This window comes from Peromyscus maniculatus, chromosome 4 (assembly GCF_049852395.1).
Source record: "Peromyscus maniculatus bairdii isolate BWxNUB_F1_BW_parent chromosome 4, HU_Pman_BW_mat_3.1, whole genome shotgun sequence".
Taxonomy (NCBI): domain Eukaryota; kingdom Metazoa; phylum Chordata; class Mammalia; order Rodentia; family Cricetidae; genus Peromyscus; species Peromyscus maniculatus.
The window spans coordinates 13,235,816-13,249,689 of NC_134855.1; the positions used below are offsets into that span (position 1 = coordinate 13,235,816).

The following is a 13,874-nucleotide window of genomic DNA, read 5'->3' on the forward strand; positions in this document are numbered from 1 at the left end:
CTGGAGTCACCCCAAGAAAAGTCTTGAACACATGAACATCCCTGAAATGGATGCACTTTGCAATCAAGTGTGCATCAGAGCTCTCCTAACTCCATTTTCTTTCTTTTCTACTAGTAAATACAGTAATGACTTATCTTAAAAGAGACATTGATTCAATATGCACCAATATAGCATTAGCCTATTGGCTTTTCTGTGCCAGGCCTACAAGAAGGCTCTGTATATTATTAGCCCATTGTATAGATGAAGGAGCTGTGGTATAGACAAATCAATTAACTTGTACAGGATCACACAGTGAGGGAGGGACAAAGAACCCAGGCAGGCTCTTTGAGCCTTTACCATTTGGGTTCCCTCTTGCCAATTTCTTCCACCTAATCTAGAATTGAACCCCATCTTAATTAAGTCTGCAAAGGCCCAAAGATCACAGGCTGGTTTATAAGAAGTCATTCAGCTTATAACTAAGGGGAAATGACAGAAAAATAAAAGGTCTTTGGTGTGGGAACCTCAGCCTTCTAAGTGACACCACCCTGTAGGGCTGAGATAACAGCATCTATCGTACATCCATGAAGTAGACGGCAGAGGGTCCAAGAACAGACGCTTGCTTCTACAGTAAAGAATGCAGCCAGCTCCTATGCATGCAAGGCAAAGGAGAAAGGTTATATTGCTACTCTGCATTTGGCTCTCAAGATCTCGGATGAGTTGAAAACCATCAGGCCAGCAAGACGCCTCAGCAGCGAAGGCTTGCCAAGCCTGCTGACCTGAGTTCCATCCTGGAACCCCCACGATGGAAGGAAAGAACCAACTTCTATGAGCTGTTCCCTGACCTCCACACATGAGCCTTATACATACACAAGATAAATAAATAAATGTGATTTAAAAGAAAGATAATATAAACATTCTACAAAGGCTGTGAGACATGTAGTCATAGCTGTCCTGGGCCCATGAGGAGGAAGAGTCCGTGAAGAACCATTCTATTTCTGACAGGAAGGCTTCAAGTTCAGAATGTTTGAACAGCGTCTGGGATCAGCATGGAGCTAAGACACAGAGTGGGAACCCTGGCCAGGAAAGGTGTGCAGATGAAGATCCCCAGCTTCACTAGCTGCCAGGTGATGGAGCTGAGGAACTGTGTAACAGGTCGGCCCCAAACAAGGTGCAGAGGGATGGTCCCACCTGAGGCCAGGAGGGGATGCGTCTCTGTGGAGGGGAAGGCCAGTCGCTCAGCCTCGGGGTGTCAGGAGACCTTAATGAAAGGGGCTGTGCGTGAGAGGGGGGCCGGGCCACAAGTGGCACAGGTGAGCCACGACATCATCTGCCCCTTCTGGGGGCAGGAAGGGAGTGGGGCCTCACCAGAGACACCTGTAATGGAGGTGATGGCAGCGCTTTAGGGGACTGCTGATTTCTCTCTCCGGCACAAACGAGCCATCGAACAGACACCAGGAAAGACAGACCGCCAAGCAGCAGAGAAAAGAAAAGTAACAACTTACTCACTCAGGATGTGAGAGACCTGGGGCTGGGCACTGGCTTGGGTGTTTTGTAAGGCCCCTGGGTCCTACCTTTCCCCCTCTTGGTCCTGTCTAGTTACTCACCCCTGGGCCTTCCTGCTATTTCTTCTCACAGAGTCTTCTTGGGGGTGGGGAGAGTTGCCATCAGGATGCCTGCCTGACTTAGCTTTCCCTGCTTACCTGTGTTCCTCTAACCATGCTTCACACTGGAAGAGAGAGATGGACCCAACAGGTGGGGTCCCACTAGGACGTTGTAAGGACTGCCTGTCCCTCTTTTCTTCCCTCATACGTCATACCTACAGGGAGTTTGGAAGTCACAGCAGCCTCAATGAAGCCCATAGTGCACCTGGGCAAAGGTGACCTTTTCACTTTATTATCTGGGTGACCCACAGACACCTTTCCAGGAGATCCGCTCTGAAGGATCCACAAGCCAAGCCCTGTAAGGAAGCTGAGTGGAGTCCTCAGTGAATGGTTTTGAGGGGGAATGGAAACTCGGCCCAAGTAAGTCGTCTTGTCCCAAGCTCCCAAGTGTAGTGGGTAGCTGTTCCAGCTTTGACCTGAAAGTATTACTCCCATTGAGGCTTCCGGTAACTGTCATGCCTATGAGGTGGGGCCAAGACGGGAGTCCTTTAAGGCCCGAGATCTGGATGTGCCGGCTCTCTTGGTTGCTGGACCCTAGACGCTGGATGTAGACCAAGCAGAGTTCTCCAGAGAACACCACTGGACTGCACTTCACCTCTCCCAGACTCTGCAACCTAGCCCTTTGCTTGTAAGTTACCTCCAAAAATAAACCTCCCTTTTAACTATGTGGAGTTGCCTTAATACTTCCACCAATACCCAAGACCATTCATTCCCAGATGGGTCCTAGCTACAAGTAGAGGCCTGAGGCCAGCAGACAGTCTGCTCAGGAGCAGTGTGACATGCAAGCCACTGTGCAGCTGATTTCAGTGTCACGGCTACCCCAACCTTCTCACCACAGCAAGACAAAAACAAATGCCAGAGAGACTGGGTAGGTGTGAGGAAAGATGCTGTCCTGGGTGGGAGGACAGGGCCAGAGCTCCCCCCCTGGCCCGGAGAATTAGGGTATGAAGTACCGACAGAATTTCACTCATGGACCAGACCCACCCCTCTGGAAGGTGCTGACACTATGTCAGGTGGAGGAAGGGCCAGGGTAGGGCTGGGCATTTCTTATGGATTTTCCTGGGGTAGGAAAGAGGAAGCAACAAAACCTCATCTGGGACAGTCTTCTGTACGCTGGTGCTCCTAAGATCTGCATGCTGGTGCTCCAGGGCTCTGCATGCTGGTGCTCCAGGGCTCTGCATGCTGGTGCTCCAGGGCTCTGCATGCTGGTGCTCCAGGGCTCTGCATGCTGGTGCTCCAGGGCTCTGCATGCAGGTGCTCCAGGACTCTGCATGCTGGTGCTCCAGGGCTCTGCATGCTGGTGCTCCAGGGCTCTGCATGCTGGTGCTCCAGGGCTCTGCATGCAGGTGTTCCAAGGCTTTGCTGTTTGCAGCTCCCCACCCCCAGCCTCCCAGGAACCAGAGCGTTGCCAAGCGTTGCCAAGAATGCAAGCCTTGAAGAAAGCCTTCTTCAGCCCTGCGGAGGAGGGACAGCCCCTAGGGGTTTGGAGCTCACAAGATGGCAGTGATGAAGCCCGGGCAGAGAAGGCCAGCCTGAGCAGTTTTGAGTCTTCCACCCTCCCACTTCTATGAGAGCCACTGGGGGGCTGTCTGCCTGGGGTCCTCTCTTGCTCCACCCCCACCACATCACAGAACTCTTCAGCGTGAGGCCACAGGATTGAGGCTCCAGAACCATCACTGGTAACAGGAAGCAGATCTAAGAAAGGAAAGCAGGGATGCCTGTGAACCCTTGCTATGTTTTCCCCCTTAGCTTAATCAGCAGAGCACCTGTGCTGGACAAGCCCAGTCAAGCTGGCAAGCCCGAGGGTCACCCCAACCCCAACCCAGAAAAAAGATGTTTGTAGTTCCATGCTGCTTGTGAGGAAACTGAGGTCTAAAATAGGCCCTTGTGAGAAAAGGGAGGGCTGGAGTCCCATTCTTTCCCTCTGCAAGTGTGAGTCACCCAGTACCTGGCTCAGGGCAGAAGGGGCTTTGTCCTGCAGCTCCTTGCAGACTCACCCTGACTGCAGGCCTAGAAGGCAAGGGATCCCGAGAGAGCTTAGTCTGCTTCCCAGCACCCAACAGTGTACACACACATAGTAGGTATTCCACGAACGGGGGAGCCAGTCTGAGCTGGCCCCTGGGCTTCAGACATCCAGCCCAAGTAGCGTTAAGCCAACAATTGCAGAAAAAGACAACTTTAGAAAGTGCAGCGTGGGGGCTGGGGAGATGCCTCGGTGGGTAAAGTGACTGATGGACAAACCCGAGGATCTGAGTTTGAACTCCAGCCGCCACACAAGAGCCAGGTGTGATGGTGCACATTTGTAATCCCAGTCCAGAACAAGTGGGGCCAGGTACATCTGTCAGCTGGCACTGCCAGGTTGCCAGCTACCTCTCTGCCCAGCCAGTCACCTGCCCCTTGCCAATTCCACATGAAGCATCTCCATGGCTGGTGGCCTCTCAATGGTCAGGGGGACATCTGCTGCTCACCACTGCTTGTCTGGGTGTCTAAAACTTAGAACCAACAGCGCTTGTTGGAGACAGTGTTCATGATGCCGGGGAGCCTCAGGCCAGTGCTTTCTCCTGGGAATGTTTATCATTCATTCAGCCAATGGTCACAGAGGTGGTGCAGCCAGTGGAAGGCAAGAGGCAGAGTTCTACCCTCACTGCTTGGACGTCCAGGGCAGAGGCTGAGAAAGACATCCAGGAAGCACTGGGCTGTGATAAGACTCACAGACACTGAGGCAGAGAGATGCAAGAAGGATGCTGGCACATCAGGCTTTATGGTGGGTCACAAGGGGTCATGTCTGTACCTCTGCTTAGGACATAGAGATTTCCTTCCTGCTGTCCCAGGTCACCTGGATGGGGGACTAGGACAGCCCCTAAAGCCAGGACTTAGCAATTCACCTGCGCCCGTTCATGCCATAACCCCAGACAGTTGTGGGGTTCGGGGTTCCCTCCTGCCTCCATCTCTCATGCTTCATCTGCCATGCTTCTTTTTGCTCCATCCCCCTATTCCCCTCCTCTGCCTCCTCCTCCTCCCACACGCTGCCTCCTGTCACCCCAATCCAGACTGTCAGCAGGTGTCAGGCTGGTAGTAGTGATCAATTCTGACAGGAGAAAGAGGAATAAGTCCAAGTTTTCGTTCTCTGTGCCCAAGAGGTGTCCTATGTCTGGGCGGGGTGAGAGGCAGGTCCAAGATGGGCAGAGCTACCTGTGGGTGCTCTCCCTGGAGATGGCATCCCAAGAGAAAGACCCTGGAGGAAAAGGGCTTCAGTCTGTCTTGTCATTCTATTGTCAGTGTATTTGCATGTGTCAATCACAGAAGAGATTCTGTGTCACGCTTTTATTAAACCCCAGTGTGCACCTCCTCACAAAGCAGTGCTAGCAGAAGCAGGAAAGTACAGGGGGGCCACTTTAACTTGGGGCTCACATAATTCAAAGAGTCAGTCTCTGAATTATTTCCTTGGCTTTTTTTTAAAATCATAATAGACTGAGGGCACCACTCTGGGATCAAGATATCACGAGCAAGGACTTCAGAGATCGGTGGACCTGGCTATTGTCACAGGTTCCTTTGCTGTGAGGTTGTCAAAGGAAAGACTAGTTCTCCGCTCACCACCGTCAACATGTTTTAGAGATATAACAGCACAGGAGAGATGCCCGGATGAATACTTCTCTACTTAAAGGACCTCACTTTGAGGCTTCACTCAGCTCTGAGCTTCCAGAATACACAGGTTCTTACTTTGGTCTCTCCACATACAGAGTGTGTGGTGAACGAATGAATGAAGTCTGAATGCTCCATCTGGGTTGCTGGAGCCACTTGCCTGGCTGTGGACTGATTAGGACCCTTCTGGTTAAGGCTTCTCTGGAGTGACACATTCTGAGAACTAATGAAGGTCCCAGAACAATAAATCCCCTGACTCTGGTTCCCCCTGCCATCAAGATTTTCCAGCCTGTGACTCATACAAGGAACCCCAAGAGACCCAGGACTGATCCCTGTGTACTACCTCCTCATCTATCATCCTCCATGAGCTCTCAAGAATAAGAACATCGAGCTCACTGTCACAATGTTTTAGGATGTGACAGTAATTAAAAGCCACCACAAGTGCTTTCCAAAAAGACGAGGTTTCTGTTGGGAACTACAGCGGGAGACGCATGCCCATCCCTGCGGGCTTCACACCTCTTGTACACCCCTACCCACTCACAGTCTCCATTCTCTTGTACCCTTGTCTAACCCTCTTGCTCTCTCAAACACTTTAATTTCCCTGGCCATGCCTCAAAGCTGCCCAATTTAACAGGCCTTGATCTGAGGTGTGAGGGTAACTCTGCCTCACAACACAAAATAATCATGGTTACCCGATAGTGTCTGCACCTCTGATTACTTTTAATTCATTCATTGTCTGGATGGACTTGACCTGAGCAGATCACTCGGAACTGGGTAGACACATGGTTCTGCCACCTGACATGTTCAATCAACTTCTGAGCCCCTCATGGCTGCAGCCTGAGAGAGCAAGGCAGTGTTCAACAATAGAAATATTTAACCCTTGCCAACCAGCCAGCGCCACCCTTCCCCAAATCTCTTGGGTGTCCAGGACAGAAAGGGCCCCCACCAGTCTTCACTATGTTATTTCTGGAGTCTCAAGCTCCCTCCTTCCAAGGGTTCCCCGAAAGAGACTTGGAAATTGTTTCTGGCCCTGGCTCTGCAGGTCCTGGCAGAAGCCTCCTTCCTCCAGGATTACTTCTGTGCCTTCCACTTTGCAGACTGACACTCCCCATTGTGAGCAGAAGCCGGAGCACACCCTTCCAGCCAGAGGACCCAGAGCCGGAGCCAGCATGCAGGTGACTGTGTTAGTTACTTTCTTTCACGAGACACCCGACAAAAGCCACGTCTAGATAGAGGTGCTTGTGTGGGTTCATTGTTTGACGGTTTGTACATCCCATCATGGTGAAGGCATGAACCACAAGCCGGCTGGTCACATTGTATCTATGTCCAGGAAGTAGACAAGGATGAACGTGGGTACCCAGTTCATTTCTCCCTTTTATTCAACCCAGGATCCCAACTCACAAGATGGTGTTCTCACACCCAGATTGTGTTTTCTAATCACAGTTAACCCAATCTATAAACTCTTTCACAGACACACATAGAAGTTTGGCTCTTTGGTGACTCTAGACTCTGTCATATTGAAGACGTTAATATGACTGAAGGTGTTTAGGTATGGCCAAGTGCTCATAGCCTCTCATAATCACTAGTAATTTTTCTCCCATACCCCACCAGAGAGTGTACCCTGAGCATGGATATTTGCAGAGCACTGGAGAGAAATGTTTGGTATCCCTGCCTCTGATGAAGAGGTTATCAGCCCTCAGCCCTGAAGTTGCTCATCTATCAACACACTCAAAGGCCCCATTTCCATAGCATAAGAGACTGCTCTTACTAAAGCCACGTTCACCCAGACTGGAAAGCAAGCCTTGCACACTGCCCCACATGTTGCTGTGTGTTGGACGGTTTTCAGCACCTCCACCATCTGTTGGGTTTGGGTTACATCCACTAAACTGTATGTTGTGGAAAGATGCCCGGGATAGGACAGAAGTTGCCACGCAACTGGAAAGCCTGTCATAGTGGAATGACTCCCATCCTCCCATGCCGTGCTTGCTGCTGTCCAGTCTGAAGAACGGAGTGGGGCTGGACTTCTTTCTTTGTACCAAAACTTGCTATTTTAGGAAACTCGATGGTATGTTGCTTCTATGAAGTCAGCTCAAAGGCCCCTCCAGACTCCTCCCTTTTCTAATTTTAGAAATGAATTTAAAAAAATAAAATCAAGGCATGCTTTCATACACAAAAAACAAGTTGAGTGGTGACCGTTATGCCATAATTTGAATGAAATCTGCTCTGTGCATGCTGGCTGTGTGACTTTGGGAAAGTCACTTCATCCCTCTGTTAACGTTTTGAAGGTAACAAAGGCTGCAGGGACGGCTCTGCAGATAATGGCACTTGTGCACGCATGAGGACCTGAGTGATGCTTCCCAGCACCCACTGAAAGCTGGGTGTGGCGGCATGTGTCTGTAACCCCAGCTTTGGGGGAAAGCAGAGATGGGAGGATCCTGCATACTCTCTGACCAGTCAGTCTAGATGAAATGGTAAATTCCAGGTTCAATGAGTGTCTCAAAAATAAGGAGAGTGATAGAGGAAGACAGCCATTGCTGACCTCTGACCTCTACGTGCAAGGTCATACTAGTACACATGTCTACTGTACATGCTGTGAGTCATTGAAGCCAAGTTTAAATGAGATGGATCACTTAAATAAAGTTGCACTATCACAAGTACTGGGAATGCACCTCTTTGCTCCACATAGAAAGGACCAGTAACTCGGAGCCCAGAGTTAAAGGTCAAGCTACTTTCTGGGTACTTGGCTGCTCAGACCATGGCTACCACACTCACTGTCTGGGGTGGACATGTGAAGAAGTGGAAGTGTGGGTGTACTGGTGGGCAAAGGCAGGATTGGTGGTGAGGCTCATTTTGAAATTCTTGGCACACATTTGACGGCATCTAAGGATCTGAGACAATCACGAAAAGCCAAGAAGTCCTGATTGAGGCAGTGAAAAAACGGTTGCGGGAGTTGATTGGCTGGCTGGTCTGTGCTTTCGCCTTGGCACTCTCCAGGGCTCTCCGCCCTCCCCTTATATAGAATCATCTCTATGGAGTCCATTGTCCTGTCTCTGAGTGGGAATGTTGTCAAGTGTGGGAGATCCACAAACAGGCTGAGGAGCCCCAGCTCTGGTCTGCTGCCAAGGACCCTGTCATTCCTTTTCACCTGCAAAACGGTTCCGGCTGGATCTCCCTGGCCGTCGCCGAGCCTGCTAAATGAGACAATGTGTGCATGTGTTCAGCATTGCATCTGGAATGCACTGAGCACATAACAAGTGATGTTTACTGTGAGATAAGTGCCTGCTCTGAGTACAGTTAATTAATGAATCAAACACAGCCACCGGTCCCTGGAGAAATGAGGCAGGTGACAATTAATTACCCATTTGCAAGGGGCAGAGATACTTAAAGGCAGGGACCAGCTCTTCCTGGTAGTTAAGTGGGATGAAGGATGTTCCCAGTTCGTTACAGGGAAACTTGCAAGCACCAAGGATCTGAGTATCACTAGGGAGCTCAGTGAGGATCCCTAGGAAGGACCCAGCAGGGAAGTTGCCAGGGAGGGGGGTATTGTGCAGGTGTCTGGCTGAAGCACCTGCCTCCCTGGCCCTGTGACACGTCTTGGAATGAGTTGCTGGTCCTTCTGTGTCCAGCTAGTGGGCAAAGGTGAAGGAGACTACACCAGCACCCCGGCCCCTCAAAATGGGCTGACATATGCCCTTCCCACCAGGACAGGTCAATCCTAGCACAGTCAAGCATCCATGGAGCACTCCTAGAGATCCAGGAAGGTTTCTCAGAGTGTTGTGCATTCTAACTCAAAGCCTCATTCAATATGTAATCTCCTGAGGTTGGGTCTGCAGCCATAGTCCACTCCTGAACGTCTTCAGGGTTTGTCTTGGGACCATATTTCTCAAGAGGAAAGGTCAGAAAGCTCTTCATGTCCAGCTCAAATCTGCCTTGCTTTATCTTCCAACCATTGGCCAAATGCTGCAGTTGGGGATAAAGTACAGATTTGCTTCCTTCCCAACGGCTGGAAACCTGAGTCAGTCGCAGGCCTCGGTCACCAACCAGTCCAGTACAGAGAATATGCACTGCCCTCCAGTAATACACGAGACTGACCCAGAGAATGGGAACAAGTGAGAGCATTTATCAAGCATTTGGGATGTGCTATGTCTATGGACATCTTTGCCTTTCATTTTCAGATCAGCTTTAAAGGCCCTGCTGTCAGTCACCCCAGAAACAAGAAGGACCAGGGACCTGCCCCAAGGTTGCACTGTCCACAGCCAAGCAACCACAGCACTACCGAGACCAAACATCAGGGAAACAGAAACAAACTGGTGGAGATGGGAGGGAACCCCGCAGGGCGCACACGGAGATATGGGTCCCCAGACCTTGCATATGGGTGCAGCCACGGGGGGACCGCAGATGAGCGTCAGCACCAGGGACAGCTCCTCGGCTGCTCCCCCGCAGCCGCCGCCGACGGCGCGCGCAGGGCCCGCAGCGCGCACTCCCCAGCAGGCTAGCGCGCGCACCCTCCCCTCCAGAGCGCGCCCCGCGCCCGGGACTGGGCTGGAGTCGCGCGTGCAGCTCTCGGGGAGGTAGCTTGGCGTCCAGAGCCGTGGCCGCAGCGCGCAGCTGGCAGGGGCTCTCGCCTGGCCACGCACTTGCCTCCTCTGGGGCCTCCAGGAGCCAGCCTCTCCGCTCTTTTCTTGCCAGTCTGGCCCCAGCAGGCACCACCGGCCGTGGCCTGGGCTGCATTTGCCGCTATTCGCTGCGCCCGGGACAGAGGGACGCCTGCCCTGTCACGTGCGTCCAAGTCCTCCGCCAGCCGGGGCAACGTGGTTCCCATGGTTCAAGGTAAGGGCCGAGCGGGTGCGCAGGTCACGGTGTGAGAGCAGGCGATGCAGGCTGGGAAGCTCTGGCTCGGCACCCACTTCATCTGGAGTCCCCACTGCAGCCTGCCCTGGCCACCTTGCATCAGGTGCCCTGACCTACACAGGTGCCTGTACAGCATGACCCATCCCACTGCGCCCCACCTTCCACGTGCCCCGAGATGTGCAGTGGGGTCCTGGCCAAGAGACAGAGGAACCCTCTGACAGAAGAGGGACTCTGTTTCCCTCCAAGGGTGGCCTGCCTGGGGGAAGGGACATGGGGAGAGAAAGTTTGTCCGAAGAGATGGAATGCCTGGCTCCATTCATCCTTTCCTGCCTGGAACTGAGATGCTTGGTTACCTGTGGTGAGACTTGCTTCCCACCAGGTTGGTGTTGCATGCTTGACTTGGGCTACTGCTGACATCCATTCTGTCCAGCCCCTGTATGAAAGGGTTGGGGGCCCATTTGACAGACGAGGAAATTGAGGCTTAGAGAAGTTTGGCTTCTTGTCCAAGGTCAGAGTTAACAGGTGGTGGAGCCCCTGTCACCTCTTTCCCACGTTAAATAGTGAGGACAGGAGGGGGGCAGCAGGTGGGCAGGTGTGTTTTTCAAGCAGGAAATGACACGTCCCAAATACCAAAACCCCTAAAAGCAGGTTCACATCCATCCTTCTGGCTCCACTCTCTCACCCTGCTTAATGTCCTGTCCTCCCCAGGCCGGGGTCACATGGCTTTGCTTTTGCTGATGGGACTTGGGAGCAAGACACCCGGGTGACAAGTCCCCAGACCTTTCCATAGGTTCCAGCATGTTCCCTTGGCCCTTCTGGGGGAAGCTAGCGTTCAGAGGTCTGCAGGAGAACACCAGGCTGCTCCCCTGTGGTCCTTCCTTCCTATGCTGGTCAACAAACTCCTGGCAGGCTTCCAGGGACAGCTTCCACCTCCTAGAAGTTTATGACTGCAGAAAAGCACATCGGCCCATCTTCCTGTCTTCCCCTTCTTGAGATAGAATTGGGAGTAAAGTCTTCATGCCAAGGCTCTCCAAGACTCTCCAAACTTGGCACCTCTGGCCAGGAGGATATGGTTGAAATCCCCCTCCTGGACACATGGGCTACAGGCTTGCTGAATACGTGCAACTTTGTGTGTCTTTGAGTTCTTTCCGTTCCTGAGGCCAGGGGCTCACTTCCCCCTTCCCTTCCACCTTTCTTTGGTAGTCATTTGTGGTACATTTGCCTCATGCCATAGAAGAGACAGAGTGGTCTTGTGCTTCGGTCTTGGTACCCATCACCTGAGCTCCTGCAGGGCTGGTTGGTGTTGACTCACTTGTAAAACCAGCCGGGAGGGTGTCAGGCCTGGGAGGAGGCACAGCTCCCAAACTGAGTGCCTGGAATATCTGCTGGGGGTGGGGAGCTGGAGAACATTGCTGGCTCTCTGGGACAAGCCAATGCCATGAGATGTGGGAGCCCAGGATATGCCGTGACTTCTCCACCCTCACCTCTCCTGCAAGTGAGAGAGGTTCCCCAAGCCCTAGACCTCTGCTGTGCCAGCACAGATAGCTAGCATGAACAAAGAACTTAGAGAGAACATGGGCACAGATGGAGGGGTCAAGACTTTGGCCAGTTCTGCCCATCTTCCTGGGTGACCTTGGGCCAGTCCCTGTCCCTTTATAGACCTCAGATGGGTTGGATGGTTCCATAGCCCCTGGGATTCTTCTCGGTCCTCCCCATTCCTGCCCATCCCATCTTCTACCTAAGTCGTCACCCAGGTTTTGCACTTTTGGGCTGGGTCTGAGTGCCTAAGCCTGGTGCCAGATCCAAGCAAAGCTTCACTGCCTGGAGACCTGTTCCTGCAGACCTAGCAATCCAAGGAGTAATGATGATAGTTCTCAAAGCAGAAATCTGTCACCTCACAGTCAATTATATCGGACTCTAAATTCTCAGGGGTTGGGGGAGAGGCAGAGTGGCACACTGCCCAGACCGTCCACTCTGCTCCCACACTGCCACCACTGCCCTGATCCCCTTCAAGCCCTTTGTATGGTGGGAATGTGGATTCAAGGCCCAGGTCTTGGGTAAATCATGCAGCATCCTCATCTTCAAAAATAAGGGTGCTTCTGCCTTCCCGTGGGTATTTGGTGGCACCTGGCTTCGGGCATGACCAGAAGCATGGTGAGGATGTGGTGGAACAGGAAGGGGCTTCCTGCCTACCTCACTGCTGCCCTTGCTTTGACTTCCCTGCAGAGTCAGCCCCTCTGGATCCACTCCAGAGGGGATTCATCCAGGCTGGAGCCGTAGTGCCTGCCAGCTCCTCTCCCTCTCTCCTCCCAAAGCTTTTATTCTCTCAGGATTCAGATTCATGGAAGAGGCTTAAGTTGTTGAAGCCACTCCTGCCCAAGTCCTCTGCCTTGACTCCCTTGCTGGGAGCTGCCGTGAAAGGCCTGAGAAGGGATTGTTCCTGCTATCCCAAGGCACAGGGAGTCTGTGGCCAGAACCCTTAACCCGTGGGAAGCTGGAGTGCAGAGCCTGGCATGTGGGTTCCTGATTTACACTCCTAAGAAATGACACAGGGACTCTGTCCCTAATTTTCAGGGGTCTTGTGAGAGAGGAGACTGGAGATGTGCTGGGAGTCAGATCCAGGCTGTAAGCTGTGCTCCGTAAGCTATGTGTAAGCTAGAAGGGGGCCTTATGCAAAAGTCTAAACCTTGGTGGACAACGGTCAGGCCTGGCCTTAACACTGTGGCCTGCAATATAGAGCCTGACTGGAGAAGGGAGGCAAGAGGACTCAGAAGAGGTCACCATGTCCATCTGGACCAGGACGGTGGTCATTGAGCAGATGCCAGCCGTGTGGGGTGCTGGGGTGGTTTGGAGTAGTGGGGAATATGGCCCAGGACTGAGCAAACATCACCCAGACTGGCCTGCACTAGAGTCTGGGGTGAGCCGTGAGAGTGATGGGAAGGCAGTCCTTGTGGGCCTAGAGTAGCGCTTTTTCTTCAGCACCAGGGTAGCACCTGATGGTACATCCCACCCCAGTGGGATGCTACTACCTTCAGGGTCCTCCCAGCCCATCCAGAGGGGCATCTGCGGGAAAAGCTCTCGCCAGACTGAGCCAGTGCCCTGTGCTTTTGTCTACCTCTCTAGTAGAAGGGCTGAGGCAAGGCTCGGTTGGTAAAGTGCTTGCCTTGTAAGCAGGAGGACCTGAGTTTGATCTCTAGGACCCATGAGAGGGAGCCGGGAAAGCCAGGCATGGGGGTGCATGCTTGTAATCCCAGAACGGGGGAGGTGGAGACAGGCAGATCCCAGGGGTTTGCTGGCCAGGCACCCTAGTCTATTTGGAAAAGTTCCTTGCCAGCAAAAGACCCTGTCTCAAAAACATGTGTTCCTCTGGCATACACACACACACACACACACACACACACACACACACACACACACACGCGTGCTCATGATTCTAAAACCACTTCTCCCGTAGTGATGTGGTTGGGAGGAGGGCTGCACAGCTATCTGGGAATCAGGAGAGGATTAGCTAGCGACCTGAGCAGTGCTTCCAGAACAAGCCGTGCTCCTAGGGTTACAGCCACATTCACCACCTCGCATGCCTGCTGTGGGTGGCGGGGTGACACAGATTAGGAACTGACCGGGACAGTGTTTATGTCTAAAGTATGTGTCCCTAGTGAGATTACTGAACCCCTTGTTCCCCGGGTTCTTTGTTCACCTTGTACGAGGGTCCAGCGTCTTAGAAGAGTCCGCACACTGCTG

At 52.5% G+C, this 13,874-nt stretch overlaps 1 protein-coding gene across 1 annotated transcript in view; it reads left to right on the forward strand.

Moving 5' to 3' along the window:
• Window positions 1-9,730: 9,730 nt before the first annotated feature.
• Fam163b (family with sequence similarity 163 member B) overlaps window positions 9,731-13,874 on the forward strand; it is a 34,297-nt gene continuing 30,153 nt past the window's right edge. Inside the window, exon 1 of the mRNA XM_006993115.4 lies at window positions 9,731-10,112. The gene's annotated coding sequence lies outside the window, so the exon portion shown is untranslated. The remainder of the gene's footprint in view (window positions 10,113-13,874) is intronic.